This window comes from Astyanax mexicanus, chromosome 23 (genome assembly GCF_023375975.1).
Source record: "Astyanax mexicanus isolate ESR-SI-001 chromosome 23, AstMex3_surface, whole genome shotgun sequence".
In the NCBI taxonomy this organism is placed as follows: domain Eukaryota; kingdom Metazoa; phylum Chordata; class Actinopteri; order Characiformes; family Acestrorhamphidae; genus Astyanax; species Astyanax mexicanus.
Genome location: NC_064430.1, coordinates 734,974 through 757,448, shown reverse-complemented (window position 1 = coordinate 757,448; position 22,475 = coordinate 734,974). Strand labels below are relative to the sequence as shown.

General features: G+C 38.8%; 1 protein-coding gene and 1 long non-coding RNA gene across 5 annotated transcripts in view; both read right to left on the bottom strand.

The window, feature by feature from the left end:
• brsk2b (BR serine/threonine kinase 2b) overlaps positions 1–22,475 on the bottom strand; it is a 214,043-nt gene that overhangs the window by 170,587 nt on the left and 20,981 nt on the right. The window lies entirely within an intron of this gene.
• On the bottom strand, positions 11,180–12,947 carry LOC125787154 (uncharacterized). Its single transcript, XR_007429094.1, has 5 exons — positions 12,658–12,947; positions 12,292–12,333; positions 11,918–12,085; positions 11,393–11,833; positions 11,180–11,350 (listed from the first exon to the last, which is right to left on the bottom strand). It is a non-coding gene; the product is annotated as an uncharacterized LOC125787154 (long non-coding RNA).

The window sequence follows — 22,475 nt, the reverse complement described above, 5'->3', positions numbered from 1 at the left end:
TTACAGCTTTCAGAAAAAGCCGTATCCCCAGCCCCCCGGCCCCAGGCCCTATCACCTACAGTATTTTACTATTTATTTATACAGCTCTGGAAAATTTAAGAGAATGCATAACCAAAATTTACCAAATTGAATATCTCTGGAATATAAATAATCAAGAGGAAGATGATAAAAAGTGATACAACTCCTGCATCCGGACTGCAATTGTAAAAACAGGAGGACCAGTGAGTTTTTAGGCTTTTTTCTCAGTCACATGACATCATCGCGGTGTTCAGTAGCTCCTCCACTTCCACTCACTGTTGAGTTTATTTTTAATGTGGATCTCCGTGGAAACCGCTGTGCGCCCAAAGTGTACAGTAACTACGGTGCGCGGCAGTGGACAAATAGCTGTTTTATTAAAGGCGAGGAGACGAAACTCAGAGATGTGCGTCCGGACGGGACTAAAATTACTGGAGGAGCACGGAGTTCAGAGAAAAACAGTAGATAATTCAGCCTGTAATTTTCTCAGAGGACGTCTGAGAAAAACACGAGCATGATCGTTCTGGACGGGAATAAAATCACAAAGGATAAAAAAAACCCATAAAAGAGAAAATTACTCCCTGAGGACCCCCTGAAAAACCAATTCTGTGTGGATAAGACTTATGACCAATAGAAACATCAGCATGTTACACTCTGAGAAATTCTGCCCTATTAAATGTAACTTAGTTATAAACTTAGCAAAAATATGTCAAAAATAAATGTCATCAAAATGATAAAATGAATAACTAAGAATAGCCGCTTTTCTCTGCAATAATGAATTTAATATTCGTGTTTTATATAAACATATATACAGTATATAGATATAAATATGAATTTCTGATCTCTTTCTAAAGCAACGAAAAAATGAAACTGCAAATAATGATTTCATGGCTGTCAGCGTTCAGTGTGAAAGTGAGCACAGAGTGGAGGGGAATTAATTAGGTAAATCTTGGCATAGTTATCGTGAGGAGAGGACGGATAGGCATCGGTGGGAAAGTAATTTCACCGTTCCTGATTGTGCGCCGGCGCAGCGGGGGGCGGCCGGGTGTTAAATACTTCCTCTCATCCAGTCAGCAGTTTCCTGTGTGCAGGGGTCTGTAGGTGCGGGTTGACCTTGTGCGTGGGAACGGGTGAACGCGTACACATCGGGACCCGAAACTACCACTACCGTTATCTACCACCCAACACACCCCTCCTCACCGAAACCCAACCAGAACCAGAAACAGTCCTGATCTTCACAGAGCTTCATTATAAAACTCTCAGCTCCTCTCAGTGATATACCTATAAATATTCAAATCAGAGCAGTAAATGCTCGAGTAAAATTAACATCGTTGTTTTATTCTATTGCAACTACTTACAAAATTTCTCAAAAACCAATACCTAAAGCAAAAATAAATGTATAATATTTCCACTGAATGACCCACAGCAAGACCTCTTTAAATAAAATAATAAAAACCTCTTTTTTTATAAAGAGTTATTAAAAATTATTACCTCACTAGAATTCACTACAACTAGAACTAGAACCATCACTAGTCATGTTCCCAACACTAGTGTTCGGCTAGTAGCTTTATTCTTATTTGTCCCAAATGGTCCTATTCTATTGGCAATAATTCTCTTCTACATGGATTAAACTGAGTAAAGCATCTGAATGCATTTAATAAAAGGATGACCATAAATGTATTTTTTTCACTTATTAGTCTTAAAGTAAAAAAGTAAAAAAAAAATAAAGGTATATTCTACAGATAATTCTACAAAAAATAAGAGAGCACTTAAAAATTATGAGTTTCTTTGATTTTAGCAAATTAAAAAAGCAGTGTGTAAGACTGGTGGAGGAGAAAACTGTGATTAAAAACCAGGGTTATTCCACCAAATATTGATTATTTCTGAACTCTTAAAACTTTATGAATATGAACTTGTTTTCTTTGTATTATTTGAGGTCTGAAAGCTCTGCATCTTTTTTGTTATTTCAGTCATTTCTCATTTTCTGATTACATTTTTTATTTGAATTATTATAGAATAAAACATTTGTTCAAACAATGTTATTTGTATTCAAACATATACAGCTTTGAAAAACGCTACCATTATCTACAAGAAGGGTCCGTTCCCAAAATGCTCTTGGTCTGTGTTCCTTTCACTGGAACTAAGGAGACGAATACAACTCCTGAAAATCAACCCTGCACATAATCCCCCCTCAACCAAACTTTAAACTTGCAGGCACAATGCAGTCAGACAAGTAACATTCTCCTGGCCAAGCCCAGACCAGTGTATGTCAAATGTATTTATTTGATAACTGATGTTGTTACAAAGCAGCTACAGAACAAATAATCAGACAGAAGACTAAACATATAATACAAAACTCCCAGTATGTGTTTCCTGTCCTCTGGTGAGAATTCTGCATGGAGGAGTGCGATAAACAAACAGTCTTCCAGTTGATGTTTGAGAGTGCTAGGTGGTTATAAGGAAAACTCACAGCAAAATGTGTTATATTTCACAGCTTACAAATGTAACACAAATGTATTTTTCTTTAGTTTTGTTTGTTTACTTATATAAGTAAATATAATATTATTAAATATTAAAATTAAGTACAAATATATATGATTCTCAAAATATTCTCAAAAAGACTAAATTAATTTGAACAAGTCTGTATACAGAATATATATTTGTGGTCTCTGTGAGAGAAGAGGACGGATGGGAGAGGACGGATGGGAGAGGACGGATGGGAGAGGACGGATGAGAGAGGACAGGATCATCTCAGCGCTGAAGAGAACGCCAGACATCCGACATTTAACCGGGTCTCTTTACGACTTTAGCATTTTCAATATAGTTCTGCACAAATAAGGCTTGGGTAACCTAATGCTCCAGACCCCCGGGGGGATGGAATGAGCCGGGCTGTGATGAGCAGAAAGGTCCACCGGTCCTCTCCTGTAATTGGTTGGGATTTGATGTTGTTAGCGTATTGGAGAGAGTGACCGGAGGAGAGGTAACTGGGGGCGCTGCCACTGATCTACAATATAGAGGAACAGAATGTTTACATTCAGCTTCTCCTGAGCTTTCTCAGGAGGAATGTGATATAAATAGTATTTGTATCATTATTTTGAGATGAGTTTTTATGACAAATACAATGAAAAAGCTGCTAAAACAAAAGGAGGAAGCTCTTCACTCTGCAGACTAGAGCTGGGCGATTAATCGATTTTATCGATCAATTCGAATTTACAGTTATGGACGATGTGTTTTTATGGAAATCGATTTTCTCTGAGTTTTAATTTCCACCACCGACGCTGCCCTGTGGGCTCCTGTAGTTCAGAGTGAGCTTAGCCCCGCCCCTCTCTCCGTCCCGCGCGTAAAACATGTCCCTAAAACATCTACCAACTGTTTACCAGGTTCTGTATAAACTACAGACTTTTTACTTTACTTACTTAATAGCATATTAAATTGTACTTGTTTTCTATTTTGTCAGTTTTATCAAAAAGGGCACCATTTTATTTATTTCTATTTGTTTTTTTAAAAGTTGTGTTTATGTGTATATTTTTTTATTTTGAGGGTGCATTGTGTCAGTACCTAAACTATGAAATTTTTCTAAAAGTTACTAGATGTTCTCACTGTTTACAATAGTTTTTTACAATTAGTTATTTTTGCTTGCACTTTTACCACAAAGGGGAAATTTAAGTGAAAACTAAATTAAAGCTTGTTTTTAACCATTTTTATCATCTGTAATTTGATTAAAATCGAAAATCGGATAAAAAAAAAAAAAATTGAAGATTTTTATTTTGGCCCAGCTCTACTGCAGACTGAGCTCACGAGACATAAAACTGGAGGCAGAGCGAAGCTGAGCTCGGTAGCAGGGGGTAAAGTAAGATAAAGTGTAATTGCTTTATTATATGGAGTTCAATGGAGAAATGACAATAATATTGCTTATTGCGCATTGCGCATTGTGCACAGAATACTCTCAACCGGAAACCACCGTCCACCTGGAAGACTGCATCCAGGACTGAGGAATACATGTTTAGCCGATGTACTATACATGTTACTACATTATACCCAATCCCAATGACATGAAACAGCACATGACACTTTCAGGAAGTAGATCACCTGAGTACTAGCCACATGGTTTAGCCCTATAAAAGGGGCTCATTTGCTCTCAGTCAGTGTTAAGCATTGACGATTCTAACCTTGTACAACATTTTTTCTTCTTTTTGCCTGCGTTTATCTCTCATTTTGACCTTTTTTTGTTCACCAACCTCGATTCTTGCCTACTCTTTGATATTGGTTTGCTGTGTTTTGACCTCTGAGTTGTTTACTGCAGACTGAGCTCACAAGACATAAAACTGGAGGCAGAGCGAGGTTGAGCTCGGTAGCAGGGGGTAAAGTAAGATAAAGTGTAATTGCTTTATTATATGGAGTTTAATGGCTTGAAATGACAATAATATTGCTTTTCGCAATCATTTCTTTGATGATATATCATGCAGAAAAAAGTGTTTAATATTGCTATTGAATTATTGTCCAGCCTAAATATACAGCCCTGTTTCTGAGCATCAGCCACCATGTCCTTCATCAGAAGCCTCAAAACTATAAAGCACAGTGTGTACAGTTTGTACAGTGTGTGTAGAGTGTGTATAGTGTGTGTACAGTGTGTTGCACCACCAGTGGAGGGTAAACAGCAGTGCTATTATCCATTGCTGAGTGATGCCATCCACTTCAGAAAGGAAACACAAGAGGGAAACACTTCCAGGACAGACTGCCATTGTTCTCTCATTGTCGTAAACAGAACACAGTGAGGAGATATGGGTCAGAGAAGTGCTACAATCTGACCTCAGTACTTTAAAATGGACAAAAAAAATGTTCTTTTTTCCTTGCTAGGCACCCAAATATGCTTACATTCTACAAGAAATCACTTTCACACACTGACGAGATGTGGCAGCCAATCGTGCACAGAATACTCTCAACCAGAAACCACCGTCCACCTCGAAGACTGCATCCAGGACTGAGGAATACATGTTTAGCTAATGTACTATACATGTTACTACATTATAGCCAATCCCAATGACATGAAACAGCACATGACACTTCCAGGAAGTAGATCACCTGAGTACTAGCTACATGGTTTAGCCCTATAAAAGGGGCTAATTTGCTCTCAGTCAGTGTTGAGTATTGAAGATTCTATCCTTGTACAACATGTTTTCTTCTTTTTGCCTGGGTTTATCTCTTGTTTTGACCTTTTTTTGTTTACCAACCTCGATTCTTGCCTACTCTTTGATATTGCTTTGCTGTGTTTTAACCTCTGGACTGTTTATCTACCCTGGTATGATATATTTTTGTTACTGCTGTTTGACCATGCCTTTGCCTAATACTTTTACTAATAAAGCATATTTTTATCTGCATTACTCTTTGGCCACTGTAGTAGTTGGGAGACTTATCAGAGATTACAGCAATTTTTTTATTTTTATTCATATCTTATAAGGTATAGTTAATTTTTCAAGCCTCAGTTAGCATTTTCTATAATTTTATATTTCTTAACTGTGCTTTCTTACTGTACTTCCCCTATTATTGTTGTTTGTTTCTACTGTGTTGTGTAGCGGCTATTGGCTGCTAAATTTCCTTCGGGATCAATAAAATATCTATCTATCTAGCCATCCATTCATCTGCGAGTTCTGCCCAGCCATGACAACTGGTTATTAAATTGTGTGAAATTGACACAGATAAATATTTTAATAATTTCTAGTATTTGATTATGAAGTATCGTAAAGAATACTTATTGTGATATATTGAGTATCACAGAGTCACAGTATCGCGATATCATTGATATCGTGAGACTCCATGTGATTCAGCACCCCTACTGTTCATTATAAAAAATCTTATATCATATCTAACATGGTCACTTCTATTAAGCATATTGAGATATGAGTTTTTGATCATATAGGCCATCCCTTACTTGAGTCCCTGACATCAGCAAGGAAGCCAAAGATCCCTGAGCCAGACGCACCGCACGTTTTAACAGTGAAAACCACAGAAATCAGAATCTTAATGCTCTTAAAGCCACAGACAAAGCCAGCAGGGCGGCGTTCCCGACTCCCCCGAGCTCCAGACAGCACCGCCGCAAGTCCACGGCTCAGATACTAAACCTCCAGCACCAGCCCCCGGGCTACACACCCACACACCCACCCATAACCCCCCGCAGGATCGGTCCCGACGCCCGGAGAATACAGATTACAACCAGCCCATCCTGCTCTCCTCCAATCACACTGCTTTTGGATAACTTTATGCTGCTTTACTCCTGGTGTAAAAATTCAAGCAGTTCAGTTTGGTGGTTTGATGGTTTGTGATCATCCATCTTCCTCTTGATTATATTCCAGAGGTTTTTAATTTGGTAAAATTAAAGAAACTCAGCATAAAGTGCTCTCTTATTGTTTTTCCAGAGATGTATGTAGTATTCACATCCTGTTATGTGCAATATCACCCTAAAAAGCAAAATTAACCAAACATCACACTAGAACTTGATGAATGCTAAACTCCAGCAGTTATAGAACTACAAAGTGTTCTATATAATCAGTCAAACTAAAACTTGAACAATGGGGGTCATAATCTTATGCTTGATCAGCATTTCTGCCCAATATAATTCATTTAACACCCGTAAACCATACACAAAGGACATTATTCATATCATGATATGTCGCACAACAGATTTTTTTGGAGTAAAATTGTGTAAATATCTGTATTTCCATACACACTCCCAAAAGTTTCAGAACGGCCACATTTTTCCCTTTATTTTGGCCAGTTAAACTCTTCAGGTCCAGTGAATAACTGGAAATGGTACAAAATCCAGTGTACAAAATGTTGCAGTAATCTGCCAAAGCCTTAAATTAACTAAAAACTACTTTTTAGCAAACAGTTCATTGGTTAAAAGCTTACAGCTTTAAGAATTTATGGAAATAAACTGAGATTTGGAAATGGATTTTAAAATTCTTAGCCTGTAGTAAAGCTGTAGTGCTGGAACAAATGAAGTTACTGCTGTTACTCTCTACTACTGCAGCATTTACACACTTACACACTTTACAGATGAAGCCAGAGAGTGGTGAGTACTGTTTCCTACACCTTCAAATAATCAAAAGACTCTTGGAAACTGGAGAAAAAAAACTGTTACAGGAAAACGTCTGGCTGACCCACATGGAAACAGCAGCTTTAGCCTTTAGTCTCAGTTTCAGCAGAGAAGAGAAGAATTAGATTAGGTCTACTATTTGAAATATTGTGCAGTTTTAACCAGATCTAAGTCCTTTTCCAACGTTACGCACCCGCTAAGGTTAGCATAGCCAATGGTAGCATTGCTCACAGATAATTGCATTGCACTGAATGGTTGCACCTCCCCTCACAGTCAGAGCTAAGTGGCGCGGCGATCGCTGTGTTGTTGATGGTTTTCATTTTCGTGAAAAATCAATGAGTTCTGACAACCTCTCTCTTTATTCCTGCGTTCGGCGTGAAAAAGCTCCATTCTTCACACCGCAGAGACCGGTGTAAACACTGTAAAACGCCCTCATTCTACACTTCACACGAGATTATAAGATTATTAGCTCTTCTTTTCCACTCGCAGCATTGGTTTTGATCCACAGAGCAGCTCGACAGAGCTCAACCAAACCCAGCTGACCTTTTCTTTACAACCTCCAACACTAATCATCAATCCAGCAGAGCAGCGTGTGGAGAATCAGGTGGAAAATACCTTTTTACCACAACATGAGATATTCATTATTCAGAACGCTGTAGTACAATCGTTCACATTGTTCACCACAGAGATCTGTGTATCTCTCTATAGGCCAGAGACTGAGAGGAACAATAATTCATTAACAGGATTTATCAGTTCGATATAGGGTTCAGAAACGATCCAGTTACGTTCTACAGGTGTAGGAGATACAAAACTCATATTTTCTGCAGTAAAATAACTTATTTACACTCTGAAAATGTGAGGGTTTGAAATCTCCTGCAGGACACTTGGCTTAGAGAAGCTGCATGTTTTCTCTCTACTAGACTTAATAATTAATTAGTAAATCTTAATAAATCAATTAGAAATCAAACCCTAATTCTGCAGGTTTAAAAATAAAGACGTAAAACCTAGACAAATATAACAAAACTAACGAAACTAAAAGTATTCTTTCTATTCTTGCATACTCTCTATTACAATTACAGTTATGTTTTTCATTAATGTTCCTTATCAAACATGAAAATGTTTTAAGTACCAGATCAGGAGAATCTCTCACTATCTTTAATAAACTCCTGAAGACAGAGCTCTTCAAAGAGCTCTTACTCTCCTAACACCTCTAACTAACTACCTTCTACTACCAGATCAGGGGAATCTCTCACTATCTTTAATAAACTCCTGAAGACAGAGCTCTTCAAAGAGCACTTACTCTCCTAACACCTCTAACTAACTACCTTCTACTACCAGATCAGGAGAATCTCTCACTATCTTTAATAAACTCCTGAAGACTGAGCTCTTCAAAGAGCTCTTACTCTCCTAACACCTCTAACTAACTACCTTCTACTACCAGATCAGGAGAATCTCTCACTATCTTTAATAAACTCCTGAAGACTGAGCTCTTCAAAGAGCTCTTACTCTCCTAACACCTCTAACTAACTACCTTCTACTACCAGATCAGGAGAATCTCTCACTATCTTTAATAAACTCCTGAAGACTGAGCTCTTCAAAGAGCTCTTACTCTCCTAACACCTCTAACTAACTACCTTCTACTACCAGATCAGGAGAATCTCTCACTATCTTTAAGAAACTCCTGAAGACAGAGCTCTCCAAAGAGCACTTACTCTCCTAACACCTCTAACACACTAACTACTTCTAACCTCATTTCCTTCTTCCCCTCCTTCACTTCTCTATCCCTTTATTTCCCTTTGACCTCCTTTAAGCCCTGTCCAAAGATTTTTTACCTTTAACTTATTTTACTTCTGTACTTGACTATTGTAAGTCGCTTTGGACAAAAGCGTCTGCCAAATGTAATGTAATGTAATGTAAAAAAAATGTAAAGTAATGCTAGAATATAAATCCTCATGATTTAGTGGTGTAATATCAGAATCCTGGCCTGTTAAAATATTATAATTGCACTCCTGAACTTTTTGCACTTTTTTCATTTTTCACTGCTGCAGATAATCATGTACTTACTTGTAAATAATATCCATAACACATTACTGTTATCATGTACATATTTCCATCCTGGATGCAACATTATTTCTTGCTTTATTGTATATTTTCTATTTTTAACTTTTTGTGGTATATTTGGCGAGGAGCAAAGAAAGAATGTAACTGTACGAGGAAACTTTCTTACTGTTTCTTACTGTGCACATGACAATAAACTCTTTAAATCTTAAACTCTTTGAATCTTGATAACCCCAAACCTAAACCTGGATTACACAGTTATCAGCGATAGTAGAAACAGCATTATTTTTTTATACTTCTATACTTCTGCAAAAATAAGTACATGTAAGTATGTATATTGTGAATGTACTACTTTGCGAATTGATGCACATACTGTGTTCACCTGGACAAATAACTGGAACAAAAACAAAAACTACACTTAAGTGCACTTTAAGCAGTATTTAACGCCAAGACATTAACACAACTGTCAACACAACATTTAATTTAAAGCATATTGCTTAAAAATACATTTTATGGAAATACTGAGAAAGTATATTAAATTGAAAATGTACTTTTTAGTACTTTTTGCCTTTAAACACACTTTTAATGCTCTTAAGTACACTTCCTTTCCACAAGGGTCTATTGACTCCAAGTACTAAAGTCCACTCTAGCTTCCATTGAGTCCAAATGCTAAGGTGTACATCCATTAAGCCTAAGTGATAAAATCTTAACTCCAATTCTTTTTCTTCTTCTATTGTTTAATGGTTGACGATAGTCTGACTCAACTTCATAGAATTGTTCTGAAAGTTTGAACTGTCCAAACGAATTGAACCACGGTTCAGTAGATCCAGACTTAAAACTTTTTAAGGATCTGCAGAAACTCTGCATACCAGAAACCAAACGTACTGCTTCAGACTGAGCTCAGTTAAACAACCAATCAGAGAAAGAGCCTCTGTGTTCGCTTGATGCACCACGTTTACAATCAATCTCAACAAAGCGACTCTGTTTCCTTTCACCTTCTTTCACTGGCTGTTTTTTCTTTACCGCACTATAAAGACTCAACCTGCTGAAGCAAAGCGAGAAACACTCTTACTCTTAACCCAGAGCTGTTTCTTGCTTTATTGTTCCCACACCGACCGTTCACTGTAATTACCTTTAAGCTGACTTTTTTGTTGGTCTGACGATAAAACACACTTTTCTCAAGGACAGACTGGTGGTGAATTGTATTTTCAGACTCCTTTTGTGAAACTTTTACCCCTTTGAATAAAGAAACTGTGTTAAAGAATAAAGAAAGAAATCAGTAAGAGTTTTCTGTAAGTGTTTCTCTTTTAAAAATCAGACAAAATAAAGCTTTGTTGCAGTATCAGTACATTAAAGGCTGTTCATCTCATGGTTTGGTTGCATTCATTTTTCTAATAAATTAGTTAAGCGTGAGAGTTAAATGTGGAACTCAATCTATCATCACTCAACTTCAATCTTCTATCGCTCTACCTCAATCTAACATCACTATACCTCAATCTATCATCACTATACCTCAATCTAACATCACTATACCTCAATCTATCATCACTCTACCTCAATCTATCATCACTCTACCTCAATCTTCCAACGCTCTACCTCAATCTTCCATCACTCTACCTCAATTTAACATCACTCTACCTCAATCTATCATCACTCTACCTTAATCTATCATCACTCTACCTCAATCTTCCATCGCTCTACCTCAATTTAACATCACTCTACCTCAATCTTTCATCGCTCTACCTCAATCTATCATCACTCTACCCCAATCTTCCATCTCTCTACCTCAATCTTCCAACGCTCTACCTCAATCTTCCAACGTTCTACCTCAATCTAACATCACTATACCTCAATCTTCCATCTCTCTACCTCAATCTTCCAATGCTCTACCTCAATCTTCCATCGCTCTACCTCAATCTAACATCACTATACCTCAATCTACTATCGCTCTACCTCAACCTTCCATCGCTCTACCTCAATCTACTATCACTCTACCTCAATCTATCATCACTGTACCTCAATCTTCCATCACTCTACCTCAATCTTCCTTCACTCTACCTCAATCTTCTATCACTCTACCTCAATCTATCATCACTCTACCTCAATCTACCATCACTCTACCTCAATCTTCCAACGCTCTACCTCAATCTTCCATCTCTCTACCTCAATCTTCCATCTCTCTACCTCAATTTAACATCACTCTTCCTCAATCTTCTATCGCTCTACCTAAATTTAACATCACTCTACCTCAATCTTCTATCGCTCTACTTCAATCTACCATCGCTCTACCTCAATCTTTCATCGCTCTACCTCAATCTATCATCACTCTACCCCAATCTTCCATCTCTCTACCTCAATCTTCCAACGCTCTACCTCAATCTTCCAACGTTCTACCTCAATCTAACATCACTATACCTCAATCTTCCATCTCTCTACCTCAATCTTCCAACGCTCTACCTCAATCTTCCATCGCTCTACCTCAATCTAACATCACTATACCTCAATCTACTATCGCTCTACCTCAACCTTCCATCGCTCTACCTCAATCTACTATCACTCTACCTCAATCTATCATCACTGTACCTCAATCTTCCAACGCTCTACCTCAATCTTCCAACGCTCTACCTCAGTCTTCTATCGCTCTACCTCAATCTTCCATCACTCTACCTCAATCTACCATCACTCTACCCCAATCTTCCATCTCTCTACCTCAATCTTCCAACGCTCTACCTCAATCTTCCAACGCTCTACCTCAATCTAACATCACTCTACCTCAATCTAAAATCACAATACCTCAATCTATCATCGCTCTACCTCAATCTAACATCACTATACCTCAATCTACTATCGCTCTACCTCAACATTCCATCGCTCTACCTCAATCTACTATCGCTCTACCTCAATCTTCCATCTCTCTACCTCAATCTACTATCACTCTACCTCAATCTAAAATCACAATACCTCAATCTATCATCACTCTACCTCAATCTAACATCACTATACCTCAATCTATCATCACTCTACCTCAATCTAAAATCACAATACCTCAATCTATCATCACACTACCTCAATCTACTATCACTCTACCTCAATCTATCATCACTGTACCTCAATTGTCGCTCTACCTCAATCTATCATCGCTCTACCTCAATCTTCCATCGCTCTACCTCAATCTATCATCACTCTACCTCAATCTTCCATTGCTCTACCTCAATCTTCCATCGCTCTACCTCAATCTTCCAACGCTCTACCTCAATCTACCATCACTCTACCTCAATCTATCATCACTCTACCTCAATCTTCCATCTCTCTACTTCAATCTACCGTTATTAAACTCAATTTACCCTTACTCTAACTCACTCTACCTCAGTCTTCAATCTCTCTACCTCAATCTAACATCGCTCTAACTCAATCTAACATCGCTCTACCTCAGTCTTCTATCGCGCTACCTCAATCTTCCATCTATCTGCCTCAATCTAACATCGCTCTACCTCAGTCTTCTATCGCTCTACCTCAATCTTCAATCTCTCTACCTCAATCTAACATCGCTCTAACTCAATCTAACATCGCTCTAACTCACTCTACCTCAATCAACCATCCCTTTACCTCAATCTACCCTTGTTCTAACTCATGTTACCTTAATCTACCATCACTCTACCTCAATCTATCTTCTCTCTAACTCAACTTACCTCAATCTACCATCGCTTTACTACATTTTCTACCTCAGACTACCATAATCTACCTTTCTCTACCTCACTCTGCCTCCAGCCTCATTATGTCACATCATTATGTCGCAGTGTTGCAGAGATGCATGCAGGTAATGCAGTTTGAGTTTGCTGTTATTCACACTGTTATCACAGTTCTTTTGTTGTGTTACCATGACAACACAATAACAATCGTACTCTAAATCTTTCAGCCCTAGTTAAAAGGTCTTAAAATATCTAAATACTGTAGCTGCACGAAGCCAAAATTTCCAATCGCTGTGAGCAGAAGCTCCGTCAGGGTCCAGCCCGGGTTGATTGTTGCATATCTGAGCATAAAATGTGGCCCATTTTTCCATAAATCTCCTTACACTGCACTTTCCCCACTGTTCCAGAGCTTCAGCCACCGCAGCACAAAGAAAGCTGGGGGAAGGGAAGCAGCTCTGCACTCGCAATCAGAGCCACGGCTAATCTGCTCTAATCCAGCACTGAGTTTAAAAAGAACAATAGAGAAGAGGAAGAGCAGAGAGAGAGAGAGAGAGAGAGAGGTAGAGAGAGAAAGAGAGAGAGAGATATAGAGAGAAAAAGAGAGAGGTAGAGAGAGAGAGGTAGAGAGGTAGAAAGAGATAGAGATGGAGAGAGAAAGAGAGAGATGTAGAGAGAGGTACAGATAGAGAGAGAGAGAGAGGTATAAAGAAAAAGAGAGAGAGGTAGAGGTATAAAGAGAGGTAGTGAAAGAGAGAGAGGTAGATAGAGAGAGATAAAAAGAGAGAGGTAGAGAGAGAGACGTAGAGAGAGAGAGGTATGAAGAGGGGTAGAGCAAGAGAGAGAGAGAAAGAGAGAGGTAGAGAGAGAGAGAGAGAAAGAGAGAGAGGTAGAGAGAGAGAGAGAGAGAGAGAGAGAGGTAGAGAGAGAGAGAGAGAGAGAGAGAGAGGTAGAGAGAGAGAGAGGTAGAGAGAGAAAGAGAGAGAGAGAGAAAGAGAGAGAGAGATGCTATAAATATGAAGTTGCTATGAGTCACAGGGTTGTGTATCCGTCGCTCTCCAGACAAACACTCACAAAGAACCTGGAGTGAGGCAGAGCGACAGAGTGATGGAGAGAGAGACAGAAAGAGAGAGACAGGCAGAATGAGAGGAGAGACGGCGATGGAGACGGGGGGCTTTGAAGTCGTTTATGGGGGGGTGAATCTGGGATGTGATCCAGACCTGCAGGCGAATCACAGTGACGTAATCTGTAATTGTTACTCGCTCCTCATTAGCGTCTCACTATAGCAGCACCACGGCCAATTATACACCGATATACACTCAGCATGGGGGGGGGGGGGGGGGTATACATGCCAGATATAATAATAATTAATGCAGTTATGATTAGTGAACTGGCTTAAAACAGGTCCGAGCTGCTGCTCAATTATAGAATATTAATATTAAAGAAACATGAAAAAAATTCACCCGCAGCATCTAAAATCTACTTATGAACAATTTACACTATCTGTTCTCATATATATTAGGGCTGGAACAAAATATCAATATCTCGATATATCATATGGTTTTTGTTTGTGATACATTATCAAAAATAAATATTTTGTTGAATCATAGTCGCTCTAAACTCTCCAAGCCCCGCCCCTCCAATTACACTTAATAATGCTGCTGCTTCATTACTCCACAGGTTGTCAAAAAAGTGTTTGAATGTGCTTGATTTTAATAAGCTTCAACTATTTTTAATGGTGTAATGCATGATTGTTAATTTTGACGATGCTTTTTGTGTTCTGCTGTTGAAAAAAAAATTATAATAATTAAGATTTGAAATATTCAGATCAACATATTTTCAGATTTAAAAATTCAGATCAATAGATTCCCAAATGTATAAAATCAGATCCATATATACTGCAGATAAAGAAATAGATCAAGACATCTTTCCAATTTTCCACCTTTGACCTAAATTGATATTTTTATTCCTATTTGAGCTTTGAATTAAATATACTTTAATGTAAGGATCTGAATTTATTTTTATCTGCAAATTGTCATTTTTTTGCAGAAGCAGATTTCAACAAGTTCACACTTCTAATTCATGAATTTCCTTATTATATAGTTCAGAAATCAATATTTGGTGGAATAACCCTGATGGTTTTTAATCACAGTTTTTTTCATGCATCTTGGCATCATGTTCTTCTCCTCCACCAGTCTTACACACTGCTTTTGGATAACTTTATGCTGCTTTACTCCTGGTGCAAAAATTCAAGCAGTTCAGTTTGGTGGTTTGATGGTTTGTGATCATCCATCTTCCTCTTGATTATATTCCAGAGGTTTTTAATTTGGTAAAATCAAAGAAACTCATCATTTTTAAGTGAAATCTTATTTTTTTCTAGAGCTGTATAAATAGTAGTAGAGGTATAAGGTTGTAGCTATGCAGGGACAGATAAAGAAGCTGCAGTGTGAGAGTGAGGATGAGGAGGATGATGAAGATGAGTAAGGATGAGTGACCGCAGTGTCCCGCTGTGCTGCTCTGGCCGGAGTCCCGCTGTGTCCGTCATGCAGCCGTGTGCCCTTGAACCGGCCTGGCCGAGAGCCACTGGCACAATGACCCGGGCGCGTCCAGAGCGTCTGCTGTGTGCCCGCTGTACCCAGGGTGCCCACGGTGCCCACAGTGCCTACAGTGCCCACAGCGACGCCAGTCTTTACCGTTACAGCCTGATTACAGCCACAGCATATCTCACATACAGTATACTGTATATATCTCACACCGGATATGATTTATCACTTCATTTATTTGCAAATACACACACAGCCGTGCATCTGTGAGCACGCTTATGTCAACGTGTGTGTGTGTGTGTGTGTGTGTTCATGTGTGTATAAGAGTGTGTATACGAGTGTGTGTGTGTATTAATGTGTGTGTATGTGTGTGTAAATGTTATCAGAGGCTGAGCAGTGGTGGGGTCGACTGCCCTCACGCTCAGACAGCCATCTGTTCCAGCCTCTAATCTCCGGACCCCCTCATCTGGCCGGACCCCCAGCAGAAGGACGGGCAGCCGGTCCAGCTTTCTCCTGTTTACTGTAAAACCCTCTCACAGCAAAACAACACGCCCCCAAATACCAGCAAATACCAGCAAATACCACCAAATACCAGCAATACCACCAAATACCAGCAATACCCTCAAATACCAGCAATACCCTCAAATACCAGCAATACCACCAAATACCACCAAATACCAGCAATACCACCAAATACCAGCAATACCCTCAAATACCAGCAATACCAGCAATACCACCAAATACCAGCAATACCCTCAAATACCAGCAATACCAGCAATACCACCAAATACCAGCAATACCCTCAAATACCAGCAATACCACCAAATACCAGCAATACCACCAAATATCACCAATACCGTCAAATACCCCCAAGTACCACCAATACCACCAAATACCAGCAAATACCAGCAATACCACCAAATATTACCAACACCAGCAATACCACCAAATATCACCAATACCACCAAATACCAGCAATACCACCAAATACCAGCAATACCAGCAATACCACTAAATATCACCAATACCACCAAATACCAGCAATACCACCAATACCACCAAATATCACCAATATCACCAAATACCACCAAATACCAGCAATACCAGCAAATATCACCAATACTACCAACACCAGCAATACCAGCAATACCAGCAATACCAGCAAATACCAGCAATACCAGCAACACCAGCAAATATCACCAATACTACCAACACCAGCAATACCAGCAATACCACCAAATACCACCAAATACCAGCAATACCAGCAAATACCACCAATACTACCAACACCAGCAATACCAGCAATACCAGCAATACCAGCAATACCAGCAACACCAGCAATATCACCAATACCAGCAATACCACCAAATATCACCAAATACCCCCGAATACCCCCGAATACCACTAATACCACCAATACCAGCAATACCACCCATATCACCAAATACCACCAAATATTACCAATACCACCAATGCTGTGTGGCTCAGAGAGAGCATGCAGTATCGAATCAGATAATCCTCTCAGAAACACAGAGGAGACCCAAACACACACACACACACACACTCACACACACACACACACACTCACACACACACACACACACACAAACACACACACACACACACACACTCACACACACACACACACACACTCACACACACACACACACACACAAACACACACACACACACACACACACACACACACACTCACACACACACACACGTCTGGTCCTTTCACCAGCAGGAGAGTATGATGTCAGCATGAAGACAGCATGACTTCCCTTCATCTGCTCCAGATCTCAGGCCTGGTGGATTTAAAGCCGTCTTTACTAATCTAGATAAACAATAATAACAGACAGTGTTCAGTTGGTGTTCACACCTAAAATAGAGTTTTTACAAAATTATATTTGATTAATTCCATAAAAGAAACACTTTTGGTTTCACAAAGCCATACACATGTTAGTGTTTTCCTGCTTTATACACAGATACTAAGCTCCAAAGTCTAGGCTGCAGGATTTCTCGGCTACAACGTCATAGAAGACCATTCCAGAGTGAAGATCCCTTTGTAGACTACTATCAAAGTATTGCAATATTTTGTTTTGCAACATTGTATCAAATTTCAAACACACATAATCTATATTTAATTATTAGTTTATATGTAAAGATTAGTGTCAGAAGTGGTTCTTTTACTGTTGTGTTTAACCCATTAGATAGCAGTGCTGCACTCTGTCGTTAGATCCCACTGTTCTGATTGGATAAAAAAAGGAACCTTTTCTTTTATTCAGACTGTATAAATATGATAGTGCGTCTCCACACTGTGATTTTTTTTATCGCAAAACATCACCTTGCTTACAGTATCACAATTTGGGATGAACAATCATATCAGAATTATATTGATATCGGCTGATATTGCTTTTTTAGACTCAGGCTCATCAGTTTCTCTCTCAGACTTCGGCTGCTGATGGAGAAACAGCATGACCTACTGTACTCTCTCTCTCTCTCTCTCTCTCTCTCAGACTTCGGCTGCTGATGGAGAAACAGCATGATCTACTGTACTCTCTCTCTCTCTCTCTCAGACTCCGGCTGCTGATGGAGAAACAGCATGATCTACTGTACTCTCTCTCTCTCTCTCTCTCTCTCTCTCAGACTTCGGCTGCTGATGGAGAAACAGCATGATCTACTGTACTCTCTCTCTCTCTCTCTCAGACTCCGGCTGCTGATGGAGAAACAGCATGATCTACTGTACTCTCTCTCTCTCTCTCTCTCTCTCTCAGACTTCGGCTGCTGATGGAGAAACAGCATGATCTACTGTACTCTCTCTCTCTCTCTCTCTCTCTCTCAGACTTCGGCTGCTGATGGAAAAGCAGCATAACCTATTGTACTCTCTTTTCGGAAATCACAACGTACAAAAACCTTGATTAGTTTAAGCTACTCAACATTTTTTTCAGCACTTGGCTTTACTGCACTCGGCCTCACTCTACCTCCAGTTTTGTTATGTCATGTGATCACAGTCTTTAGTTTGAAAAGCTTTAAAAAAATGTATGTCTGTATGACTTCACCTGTGCTGTTTTTTTTTCTCCCATTTTCATCCATCCATCCATCCATCCATCCATCCATTCTTCCATCCATACCGCAGCACTCCTTCTTCTATTGAGTCACAGCTTTACATTAGCGGCTATAGAGGCTCTTTGAAAGCCATTACGCTTCACTGCAGCTATACATCACATCACCCTTCAGAAAAAAGGCCTTGATTTCAATGCATTATTTGTGCCATCCAGCTCCAACGCCGGCCCACATCGCTATGGTTACAGCAGAGTATGAGCAGCAGTATTGTACAGTATGTGTGGATTATACGGTCTGGACATTGTCTTTGGGTTGTGTTCACAGATCTAACATAATATTACGACCACCTCCTTGTTTCTATAATTCTAATTATATTTTATTTAGCTTTACTGATCAAATAGAACACTTTGTAGTAGGGCTGCACGATATAGGAAAAAAATCACATTGCAAATGTTCATTTTTTGACTATATATATCTTAATATTAAACAATGCAGGGACCATGACATCACCAGCGGGGCCCCCACCCATGCGCTGTCTCGCATCCGGACCAATCAAGAGCTGAGTGAGCGCTGAGCTCTCAGAACCAAACCCGAGGAAAACAGCAAACCAACAGTAATCATCCCTTTAATCAGCATTTAAACAGCTTTTTAAAAGGTAAATAAGAGCGTTTGTTTTTCCGGGATTAAAAGCGTGAATTCAGCTGTAACTGGAAATATCTGCGCTGCTAAACTGTGCTGAACTGAGGAGCGCAGCTTTCCACACGTGCTCACGTTTACAAGCTTCTAAGGCAGCAGTAGCCTCTCACTCACACTGACAAAGAGACAGCACTGTGTATCTATTTCTCGTGTCAAGAATCAAAATGTTGCAACATAAATACATGTTTGATTTAATTGCCTTAAGTGACATTACACGTCCTGCGATGTGACTATTGTGCATGCGCACATCGCGATGACGATGCTTAAACGATATATCGTACAGCCCTACTTTGTAGTAGCATAATTATTACAGACTGTAATCCTGTATCGGTTTCATTACGTACTTTATTATTATCTTCAATGCACCAGCCAACCACAGGGCAGCTATAACTATATGGGTGGTGGGTAATTCAGTTGATGAGTTTATTTACTTGGAGCATTTTCCCCTCGGTTTGGTTTGTTTTCACACAGGCACAAATCTAAACCCAACAAAATGTGCCCCAACAAACCACGCAAGCATGTTCTTTACCGGGAGCAAAAAAGTAAATACAGCAAGAATATTCTGTGTTACAGATCAGAGTGTATAGATAACAATGAACGTAGAAAATCTGCACTTTTAAACACACAGTAAAAAAAAACCAAATAGAACCACTCTGAAGTTCATTTGGAACCGGAATGAGAACACCTCATTTTACGGGTCTCGGTTCGGTCGATTTTGGTTAGAACCGAATTGCGAGTACTGATTTCACACCAAGAATACAAACCAGAGTCTGATTTAACTGGACCAAAAACAGTGCTGGCGTGAAAACAACCTTAACGAGTGGGTGACATAATCAGCCCTGCAAATTAGTGAGAAAATTAGTGAGAAAATAAATAAACTTTTTTTTTTAAGTCACAGCCACCCCTCCACCTCGTCCAGTAGCTCTAGGACAACAAAAGTAGTAGCGCTGGACATTCGGTCCGCCCGCTCTGTTTCAGTTCTCAAAACAAGGCTAAAAAACGTATTTTTATTGTTGTGCTTTTTTATCTACTTAATGTTTTGTGTACATTTTTTATATATTTTTATTGCGGCAGTGAGAAAAGAGGAAAAAAACAGGGAGGTAGAGGAACAAGACCAATTCAATGAGTAAAATTTCAAAAAAAGTTTTAACAATATCCAGTATAAAAGCACAGAAATAATAGACAAAATATGTGCAAAACTAAATAAAGGGACCCAGCACAATTTTTTTTGTTCCATTTTCCCTCTCCTTCTTCTTTCCTCCCCAATAAATTCTACTTTTACTTTCACTTTTTTTTACTTACATTTTTTTATTTGGAAACATTACCAAAGGTTCATCTGGGAGACTCAAAATGTACTATAATGTAGTGAGAACTCCAGCTGTGTGAGTGTGTGAGGGTGTGAGTGTGAGTGTGGGACAGTGTGTGTTAGATCGCAGGTCACCGTGCTGATACGAGGCCGTGTGTGTGTGTGTTATATAGCAGGTTGCCGTGCCGATGAGAGGCAGTGTGCTGGGTGATGCTGTTGCCATGCTGAGCCAGGCAGCGCTCACCCAGACCAGATGTGCCCGGCACGTGCTCGGCTCCGCCCACACAGAGACATGGCCGGCAACCGTCGCCGCGCTGTAGTGCAGCATCACCACTTCAGCCTTTATCAGCTTCATTCTGCAACACGGAGCCGCTACACACACACACACACACACACACACACATACTAATTCCCTTTATTATCAGAGTGTCTCTTGCTCATCATTCTCTTTAAGAGTAGATCAGGTGAGCTCTGACTTTGGTGGATTGCTATTGTAACGGTGCAGCTACCTGGACGTGTTCAACAAACTCTTCTCAGCAGAGGAAACTGAGCTGCTGGTTGACGCTGTGAAGGAGCTCCAGCAGCTCATTTACGGGAACAGCAATGTTATTTTATTTACTATTCTGTTTATTGTTGGTGTAAAAGTTGGGTTTGTGCTGCTGTGTGTTCATGTGTGTGTAATAAGTGGGGGTGTACGCTCGGCTCGGCACGGCGCCTGGGTGATTCTCACGAAATCAGACTAATGAGGTGGCATTAAGGAGTGTGATGAACAGGTAAATGCTATCAATTTGGGAAACACTGGTTTATAAACATCTCATCATAGGCTATATTGGAAGTGATTAAAAGTAGACATTGTGATATTTTAAATTATGTATTTTTTATAATTTAGTGTGAAATTCTCAGTACCGCAACGCGTCCATTGCTGAATCTCGGCTCTTCAGTTACACAATTTTAATATTTAAAATAAATAAATAATAAAAAACTTAAATGTATCTCATAAAGTAAATTGTTACAGTCAATAAAAATGTATTACTTGGAATTCATTGGTAAAAGAAAAGAAAATATTTAGAAAAATAACTTTGGTCAGAACCAATGTTCTCAGCCTCCGCAACAATTTTCAAGCACCATTTAAGACCACAAGGAACAGAAAAAAACCAGCCATTTTGAGAGGGGGGGCACCTTTTAGTATGACACCCAAGATGGCTACCAGGTAAGCACCTAATTTTATACCTCTCCAGATAAATGTTAAAAACTTGGTTGTCAGCGAGCATACACAACTTTTTGTTTCTCATTACCGAAACAGCTAGTTTTTAATGTTTAAAAAAATGAAAATGTTATTGTGTTTTGGGAATTTTTAAGGTTTTTAAAGTCTAAATACAAAAAGCTAGCAAAAGTTTAGCCAGGCATCATGGTGGCCCCACAGAGATCAAAGAAGGTTAAGGTCCCTCATACTCCGCAACAGCCTTCTCATACACCGCAACAATTTAAGGCCTGTTGCGGTAGAGAGATTCACTGTTGCGGTAAAGAGAAATTAATGTTTAAAGTGACATGAACTTATATATATATATATATATTGTTTCATAAAAAAGCCTTTATTTACTTATAATAAACAATATATAAAACAATACATGATGCAATTTCAGATAAAAAACAGATTTATGTAGCAGGGCAGTGACACCCATATAACTTCCGCATAAGATATAAAAATAATATATAAAAATAATAATATATATATATATATATATATATATAATATATAAATTTCATATATATAATATATACATTTCATGAAACAACTTTTATTGTCATAAACTGTTAATAAAGGTTGTTTCATGAAATTTATTTTTATAAACTTTTATTGTTATAAACTGTTTATATGTGTATATATATATATATATATATATATATATATACACACACATTTTATGAAACCTTTATTAACAGTTTATAACAATAAAAGTTGTTTCATGAAATGTATATATTATATATATGAAATTTATATATATACACAC